Source organism: Neovison vison, chromosome 12 (assembly GCF_020171115.1).
Source record: "Neovison vison isolate M4711 chromosome 12, ASM_NN_V1, whole genome shotgun sequence".
NCBI classification, from domain to species: domain Eukaryota; kingdom Metazoa; phylum Chordata; class Mammalia; order Carnivora; family Mustelidae; genus Neogale; species Neogale vison.
The window spans coordinates 18,373,559-18,383,263 of NC_058102.1; positions in this window are offsets into that span (position 1 = coordinate 18,373,559).

Consider the following 9,705-nt stretch of genomic DNA (forward strand, 5'->3'; position numbering starts at 1 on the left):
AGCTAAAGTGGATTGATTACTTAGTATGTGCTAGTCCATGCTAAAGCATTTTATACATACCTCTGGCCACTGAAGTATCAAAGAAATCTGTTGGGCTTCTCAGGAAAGACCTACTCATCATTGTTAACGGAGAGGCTCATGAGAAGTCCCAGTTCAGAGCAGCAGCAGCCATTTCTACACTAGGAAGGCAGGTCAAGAGAGTTCTAGAGATGCTGAATAATATCCATGTGATTGCTAACACAGTGAATGGACAACCTACCTCCAGACTTCTTGTCAACAGAGCAAATAGTTACATGATTTAAGTCAGGTTTTTTGCCCCTTGTAAGCAAAAGCATTCCAACTGATATAAATGATTACGTGCCAGACAGTGCTAAGCCTTCTATACCTTATTTAATCTCACAGCAATTCCAAGAAGAAAGTACTCTCACTTCCTTCAATTTTGCAGGCGAGGAAACAGATTGAGAGAGCTCGTGCATCAGACCCAAATCACAGACTATTAGTGGCTTTGTGGTGTTCCCATTAGGCCCTGAGCCACCTGTGGTGAGAGAGCATCAGTCACTCCTCCTTGTACTTCTAGGTGGAAGGTAGATCTCCAGCGAGCCAGTGGATTACTGAACGAATGCTCTATTTTTCATGTTGAGTTCACTCTACCTTTTTTTTTTTTTTAATATTTGTCTTGGGCCGATATAAGGTCATGGTCAAGAGATGATACTTGTGAACAAACCCTTCTGTTTCCAAGCAGGCACAGTGGAATAAAAAAATAAGAATTACAAATAATTGCTTATATCTATTGTAGGATTGAAATTTTGCAAATGTGAGAAGCCCTTGCCATGTCACTTAATGTTCTTGGGGGACAGCTTTGGTTAGGAACACTCAGGTGTCAAGACTCAGGAGAATTTCATAAATTCTGCCACAAGTCTTTGATGATACTCTGCGGCTCAAAAGCTCTCCTCATCCCCAAATTTACCTAAATGGTATCTTAGATGAAGCTGGCACAAAGTTTTCAGGCTAACTTTTTCTCCCTCCCTCCTAATTAGAATGGACTTTTAACAAAATATGTATTGCATTTGAAAATACTTGCAAGTTACTTTTTCTCTCTCCATCTTGGTTTTCTGGAACTGAAAGAAGACAAACTATTTACAAGCTTGTTCATGCATTCTGTCATTCACAAAACATTTATTGAGCAACTACTACATGTCAAGGAAGGTGATAGGCTACATGTCAAGGAAGGTGATAGGCACCTGAAACAGACTGGTATGGAAAGAAAACATTACCTTTCTCCTTAAATGTGAATAGAACCAAGTAATAGCACATAGAATCAAGAAGTAGCACAGATGGCCCACAAGAATGTCTGGGTGATATGTGATATTCAGCACCTGACCAGATGGCTTTCAAATTCAAATCTAGGAAAACGAAAAGTAAAATGAAAATGGTTTGACCTAAATTTTTCTTCTTTCCTAGTAAATATAAAAGACAGCAATTATGGTTATGAGCTTTATTAGTGTAATTAAAAGTGGTGGCTTGCTCTTGAAAAAGGATCTTGCATAGAAATATATTTGGTTTTTCAACAAATGTGACCTTAAGTATATTACATAAATGAGTTGATAAGGTGTTGATACACTTTAAGACTCGTGGTGAAAGGTAACACTGAATTCAAGTCTAATCTTGGGCAAGTGATGATGTTGTTCATCAAAGTCGGAGGGAGTCACCGAAGTGGGAGCTGGCTCTGGTGGTCGGGAGGAAAGCCATTTCCTTATTTGCTAATACCAAATCAGAAGAAGAATGGAACCAACTTCCTAAAAGACCATTTTCCCCATGTGTGCATGCGGGTACACTTTGGAAGGATCCATGGCACAGCTAAAGAAGGGCCTTGCCAGTGAACAGTACTGACCCAGTGCAAGACTTCTAGAATTCTGATGAATTCTGATGAATTCTGATGAATCCCCCTTTGTTGGTCGCAGTTGATGGGATGCTTGGTTAAGCTGTGCGGGCCTCTCCAGGCTCTACTAGTTAGAGCCAAGCTCTCAACTGAGGGATGTGACTAGACTTTACAGCTTTGTTTGAGTAAGAAGTACAAGGAAATCAGAGTCATGTCCTGATGCTCTCTCTCTAATATTAGATGGTATTTTCAAAGAAAAAAATGTCTAAACTGGAAAACCATTTTATCTTACCCATCCCACTGGTATTGCCCTAGAGAATTCCAGCTCCCAATGTATAATTTTCTGCCTTTGGAGACAAAGGCTAGTGGTATTGACACTGCAATTTAATACATTTTTTTCTATAGCAACCCTTCAGCCAATGTTTTTGTAATTTACCCTTAGTTTTACAAATCCTTAGAACTATATTCTGAAGATGAGAACAGAGCACTTTAACATACAAATTAATAGATTTTCATAAAACTAAGTGGTCCTATAAGATATTTTTGCTCTCCCTAAAAAAATTGTTATTTATATTTTAAAATTTTCATTTTGAATGATTTGTTAAATTTTCTTACCATCTCTTCCCAAGGGGAAAAAAAAATCTTGCTGGAATTTTGATTGCACCTTAAGCAATTTTGTACATTAAGCAATTTTGAGAAAGAAATTTACTTTAAAAAATGTTGTCAACCTATCCATGAAAATGATTTATTTTCCAATTTATTCAGGTCTTTGTTGTATCCCTTAATAGAGTTAAAAATTGTCCTGTTCAGGGTAAGATGTGTTTATTTATCAGTGGTACTCAAGTGTGGTCCAGAAGCCCCTAGGGATCTCTGATACCCTCTCAAGGAGCCTGCAAGATCAAAATAATTTTCAGAATTATAATAAGAAGTTATTTATTTTTTAGTCTCATTTTCCAGAAGCTAAATGACATGTGATATAATAGACTGAACACAGAAGCAGATTTGACAATTAGCCAAATGTTAGAGATTTCCAAAAATTCCAATGCCATTCTTACTAAATTTTTGGAAACACAGCTATTTTTCATTTAGTAATATTACTCATGTTATATGTAATAAGTTTATTATAATTCTTAATATTTAAATTAAATTTATCATTGTTAGTGTTAGGGTCTGCAGTAACTTCCCAGTGTGTAAATGGGTCCTAAAATTTAAAAATTGGAAAACATCTGTCTCAGGTTACTGTTTGTTGCTGTTGCAAGTGGTATTTTATTTCCTATTACATTTGCTAGTTGGTTATTGCTATTAGCATTTTAAAAAATAAACTTTATGTTTTAGAATAGTTATGGATTTCCAGAAAAGTTAAGAAGATAGTTCAGAACACCCAGTTTTTCCTATCGTTGGCATCTTACATTAGTCTGGAGTATTTCATACAAGTAATACACTGATATTAATATATCATTATTGGGGCGCCTGGGTGGCTCAGTGGGTTAAGCCACTGCCTTCGGCTCAGGTCATGATCTCGGGGTCCTGGGATCAAGTCCCGCATCGGGCTCTCTGCCCAGCGGGGAGCCTGCTTCCCTCTCTCTCTCTGCCTGCCTCTCCATCTACTTGTGATTTCTCTCTGTCAAATAAATAAATAAAATCTTTAAAAATATATATATATCATTATTAGCTAAAGTCTGCACTTTATCCAGATCCCCTTAGTTTTTACCCAGAGCCATTTTTCTCTTCCAGAATTCTCTCCAGGATACCAACTACATTTAGTGGTGATGCCTCCTTAGAGTTCCTCTTGGTCGTGACAATTTATTAGACTCTCTTTATTTTTGATGACTTTGACAAACTGACCTTCCCTCAATTAGGATTTGACTGATGTTTGCCTTATGATTAGGCTGGGGTTGTGGGTTTTGTGAAGAAGGTAATAGAAGTCCCAACATGACTTAGTCTTGATGTTAACCTTGATCACTCAGCTGAGGTGGTAGTTGTTGGGTTCCTCCCCTGTAAAGTCATTCTTTTTATTCCCTTTTTATGGTCCTCTTTGGAAGGAAGTCACTATGGGCAGCCCAAACATAAGAGATATGGAATTAGGGTCCATTTCTTTGAGAGATGAGTATTGTTTTCAAGTTTTTGCTGATTTAAGTTATTGATGCTTTGGCTGATTTTTGTATTCAGGAACCTCCTTGAACTTTATTGTTCTAATAGATTTTTTGCATTTCTTGGGTTTTTATTGTAAATTGTTATGAAAATTTTGTCTTTTCTCTTTCATTCCTTATATCTAATTTAGAAGATGTTTCATGTTGAAACACTCCTTTAGGACTGTATTGGTCAGCTTTAATTAAGTTATGACATGATAAGAAACATTCCATATCTCGAGATTTACAAAATCAAGATTGATTTCTTATTTATTTATTTATTTGACAGACAGAGATCACAAGTAGGCAGAGAGGCAGGCAGAGAGAGAGGGGGAAGCAGGCTCCTTGCTGAGCAGAGAGTCGGACGAGGGGCTCGATCCCAGGATCCTGGGATCATGACCTGAGCCAAAGGCAGAGGCTTTAACCCACTGAGCCACCCAGGCATCCCAAGTTTGATTTCTTGATCATATTTACTCATTGGTAGCAAGTTGGTTGCAGTTGGCTGCAACTCTGTCTCCCTTCTTTAGTGACTCAAGTGGAAGAAGCAGCTCCTATCAGAAAAAGCCTTCTAGGGGCTCCTGGGTGACTCAGTTAAGGATCTGCCTTTGGCTCAGGTCATGATCTCAAGGTCCATGGATCAAGCCCCACATCAAGCTCCCTGCTCAGCAGGGAGTCTGCTTCTCCTTCTGCCTCTGCCCTGTTCATGCTCTTTCTATCTCAAACAGGTAAATAAAATCTTTAAAAAAAAAGAAAGAGAGAGAGAGAGAGAGAGAAAGAGAAAGGAAGAGACTTCTAATGGAAAAAGGAAAGGAGCAATGGCTGAAGTAACTCTTCAAGCTTCTTGTTGGATGTGGCCTGGCCAAACTTGGTGACAATGGAGTAGGAAGTCCACTCTGCTAAGGGAAGGATCCCAGGATACAGCTCACTAAAAATGAGCCTGGTAGAGAAGACAGGGACTAATTACAAAGGGTATTATGACCTTCCACAAATGCTACGAGTAATAACAATGAAAAGAGAAGTCATACTTTTCTTTTTCTAACATTAAAGGAAAAGAGTGAAAAAAAATTTTTTTAATTACGTGTAATTCTTGCTTTATGTCTTTGGTAGGTAAGTAGCTTCTTTCCAGGTTACAGAAGTACTTTCCTATTTGTTGTTTTAATTTTTTAAAAAATTGATGTTGATATTGATAGTCATTAAAGTTTTTCCAGTATCTGTTGAGGTGAACATGTAATTTCCCCTTTGGTTCATTAACATAAATTAAATTGCATTTTAAAAATATCTATTTTGGGTGCCTGGGTGGCTCAGTGGGTTAAGTCTCTCTCTGTCTTTGGCTTAGGTCATGATCCCAGGATCCTGGGATTGAGCCCTGCATTGGGCTCTCTGCTCAGCAAAGAGCCTGCTTCCCCCTTTCTCTGTCTCTGCCTGCCTCTCTGCCTACTTGTGATCTCTGTCTGTCAAATAAATAAAATTTAAAAATCTTAAAAAAAATCTATTTTGCTTCTGGGAAAAAAACGTGCTACTTGACTATGATATGTTTTTAAATATTGGATTGGGCTTATCTAGCCAATATATTATTTGGGATTTTTGTGTCTATTCTATGAACTGAGTTTGTAAGTTGTGTTTTTTTCTTATATATCCTTACTGTGTTTTGGTATAACTCATAGCCTCATAAAATGAATTGGGCTGCTTTTCTTATTTTCCTGTGCTCTAGAAGAATTTAAGATCAAGATTACTGGTTCTTTTAAAGTTTAAGAGGGAAATGAGAGGTATAAACTTCCAGTTATAAATAAGTCACAAGGAAGAAAAGTACAGCACAGGCAATATAATCAATAATATTGTAATAATGTTGTCTGGTGACAGATGGTGACTACACTTACCATAAAAAGCATTTTGTAATGTATATTATAGTCAAATTATATGTTGTACACCTAAAACTAATATAATATTGTGTGTCAACTATACTTCAATAAAAAAATAAAGTTTGGCATAAAGTTATCTGAGCTAGGGCTTTATTTTGGAAGGAAGAGAAAAGACCTTCTGCATATAATTTCATTGTTTTTAATAGATGGTGCATTCAAGGTTCCTGTTTCTTCTTGTGTCAATATTGGCTTTTTTACATTTTTCCCAAAAACTGATGTGTTTAATATAGGTTTAAAAATTATTGATGTATGGTTACTCACAATATTCATTTATGGCATGAAAGGTAACTATTATATCCTTTTTTCCTAATTCTATCAATTTTTTTTCTTTGTTAATTAATTGTTTTCAATTTCCACAAAAAATTGTTTTCAATAAAATTATTATCCCTAATGCTTATAGATGAATTATCCCCAGAAATAAGGTTTTTCTTTTCAATGGGTCAGCCATAGGAAAATGGAGATATAGGATATGCCAATAAAAATACAGAGTTGGGGGGGTGCCTGGGTGGCTCAGTGGGTTAAAGCCTCTGCCTTCGGCTTGGGTCGTGGTCCCAGGGTCCTGGGATTGAGCCCCACATTGGGCTTTCTGCTCTGCAGGGAGCCTGCTTTCCCCCCTCTCTCTCTGCCTTCCTTTCTGCCTACTTGTGATCTCTGTCTGTCAAATAAATAAATAAAATCTTTAAAATAATACAGACTTGGTGTTTAAGGATTAAAATTCAACTGAATTTAGGTAAGGCATTTACTTTAAGACTTTTAAATAAACCATAGATGACGAAAAAGAATGATTTTTTTTCCTCCAAAACTTATCTCTATAGTCGCAAAAGAAAACTCTAAAATGTTCTAAATGTGGAGAGCACTAAGTAGTTAAGATATCAGGAAGAAAGAGAGTTCAATTCTGGCATATCAGTCAGGACTCTGGAAACTAAAGGAAACTAATTCCAAATTGAGTGGAGTATTTGGTTAGATTGAAAGAATAACAGCTGGAAACTTCTGCTTATTAAATTTGGAAAAAAAAACTATTTCTGGGTCTTTTTCTCAGGCAGCAAATGCTAAAATTTGAGAAGAATCCATTTATTCAGTACATATGAAAATATGGTTTCCCACAGTGTGTACGTGCAGGCACACACACACACACACACACACGCTCACAAACCCCAGGAAAAATAAGTACCTATTTCTATGCTTAGATGAATCAATGTATGATAAATCAGGTTCCCAGATCAGCCACAATGAAAAAGGAGAATGAACAAGGGATTACCCATAAGCAGCGTTACAGCTCTGTAGGCTGCAGAATGGAGAGACCTAACTTGAGACTTCCAGGGGAAAGAGAAAAAAATTAAGCCTTTCATATATACTGCATATCACACATACTTAATAACCACAGAAACCCAGAGAAACAGGTTTTATGGTTCTCATATTAAAGATGAGACTTGGTTTATTTACTTTTTTTCATTTTTTGATAGAGAGAGAATTAACACCTTTTTTATGTGATAGATACATAGAGCATGAAATTTATTATTTTTACCATTTGTAAAGTGTATAATTCAGTGTCATTTAGTACATTCCCAATGGCTTGGTTGTTTTAAAGATGTACCTAAGGTCGGCCGTCTCATATGTGGAGACATAGGAATATCTGACTCCAGACAGCCAAGGAGACGTTTGGAGCACAGACATTGCAGCTGAACTGAGCTTGAATTCTGCTTTGCCATCTGACAGCTGTGTAGCTTTGGATATACTACTTAACCTCTCTGTGTCTCAAATTCCCGATCTGTAAAACAGAATTATTAACAGTACCTACATCCTTGGGTTCTTGCGAGGCTTAAATGAATGCATAGTAAAGCATGGGGAATGATATCTGTCCCTGACTGGGTCCTTGTTAATACCCTCTTGTGAACCCAGAAAGGAGAGAAAATGTGGAAGCAGGGTTGGGCATAGGAACGCTCTTGGGAGGACTTTTCTGGACCCTGGACAGCACACTGAATACTTACAATTCTGTTTTCCCTTCTTGGACTTGAACTTCCTAGTTAAAAGAGCCAGTATCTGGAGACATTCCGTAAGTGTGCTATTTTGAAACTGCAAATATGTCAGTGCTGCCTCAGACCTATTCAGTAATCTGGCAAGAGGCTGGGGCTTCTCCTCTTCCCCTTCCTGTCCCTCCCTTCTGCCTTTCCCTCCTCTCCCTTCTGCTCTTTTTCCTTTCCCTGTTTCTTATTTCTTAGGTTGCTTGTCCTATTCCCATACCACCTCCTTATTACTCCTTTGACTTTTAGACATTGCATCCTGCATTTTAATAAACTTGACAGATTTTCAGTCATGGAATTAGGAATTAAATGGCCCCTACCTTTCATTTCCTTAATGAGAAAATGTGCCAGGAGAGTTCAGTGAGGTACTCAAGGTGACGGAGGAGGCGGAGCTAAAATGACAGGGAGCCAGGGAGTGTCCTCTTGCAGTAAGAGTGGCCTGCTTGCCTTTACAGCAGTGGGGGAAGGGCACTATTTAATGATGTGTTCATTTTTTAAAATAATTATTACAAACAATCATTATGACCACCAACATTTTATGTATCATTTTAATTAGAAATTAATTATGTACATGCAACACATTCTTTCGTTATTACCTTTTTTTTTTTAACCTTAGTGACCCTAAGTAGAAAAAGAAGGCCATGCTCTTTTCCTTATCAAGCTGAACCCTGGCCAAAGCCTTCACCTCATGGGTCGCTGGTGGATCCAGGCTGGAAACGTGAATTTGAGTGTCCAGATGGTCTGATACTGAGTCACACCAGCACAGAAAGAGTGACTAATATCCTGACAGTGAAACATCAGCAGGTGTTGAGATTTAAGGAGGAAAACAACCTATCTTAAAAATATTCTTCTATTAGTGTCTAACAGGGAACACACTTGCTTAAAAGGTAATATAAAAATAAGCTGGAACAAATGAGCAAACTAGACTTCATGTGCGAAGATAATGAACTTGCGATTTATTGGAAGCAGAGAGCCTGACCAAGTACTGAGCAGAAAGAATGCTTGGATGACAGTCAAAAGACAGAGAAAAGCAGGTCACACACTTGTCAGGAGGCCTGAGAGGTCCTGCCATGGCCTCTAGCCAGCTGTATGGCCCACCTACCCGAGCCTGTTTACTCCTGGGTGAGAGGAAGTTTTCAGATGGACCAGTCTCTAAATTCTCTCTAAAGAGACTTTCAATGATTCAAAGTCTACAGCTCTATCTCGTTTTGATCTTACATTACTTTCTATAAAGCTTACATTCTGCAGGAAAAAGAAACCACTGCCATCGCTGTGGCAGGTGTCGGAGGTCATAGGTTAGAAAACAAGGGTGCTCTTTATTGGAAAAGTAGGAAATGAAATCCAGTTTTCAAACCAGTTTCCCATGAGGGGTATTTTGACTTAATGACTGGGTGCCTAGGCCTTGGAGAAGATCCTGGTGCCATCACTGCTGAGCTGTGTGTCCTTGATCAAGGTGTGAAATTGCCATCATCCTTGGCCCATCATCCCGTGGCGAGTGTGCAGTGATTTCATACAGTGCTTGGCACACAGTAGGCACTCAATGTTTTTGTCATTCTCTTACCAACTCAGCAGATTGCCTGACTGTCTCTTTAAGGTCAACACTGTTGAGCCAATGCTAAAGAACTAGAAATAACATAGTCACGGTCATCGTGATGGCTTAGGACAGTGTGTTCCTCCGCCCACCCGAGGTTCTTCCATGACGCCATCTAACGTCATGCTTCATTTAGTCATGCTCATTTACACCACCTCTCTAATCT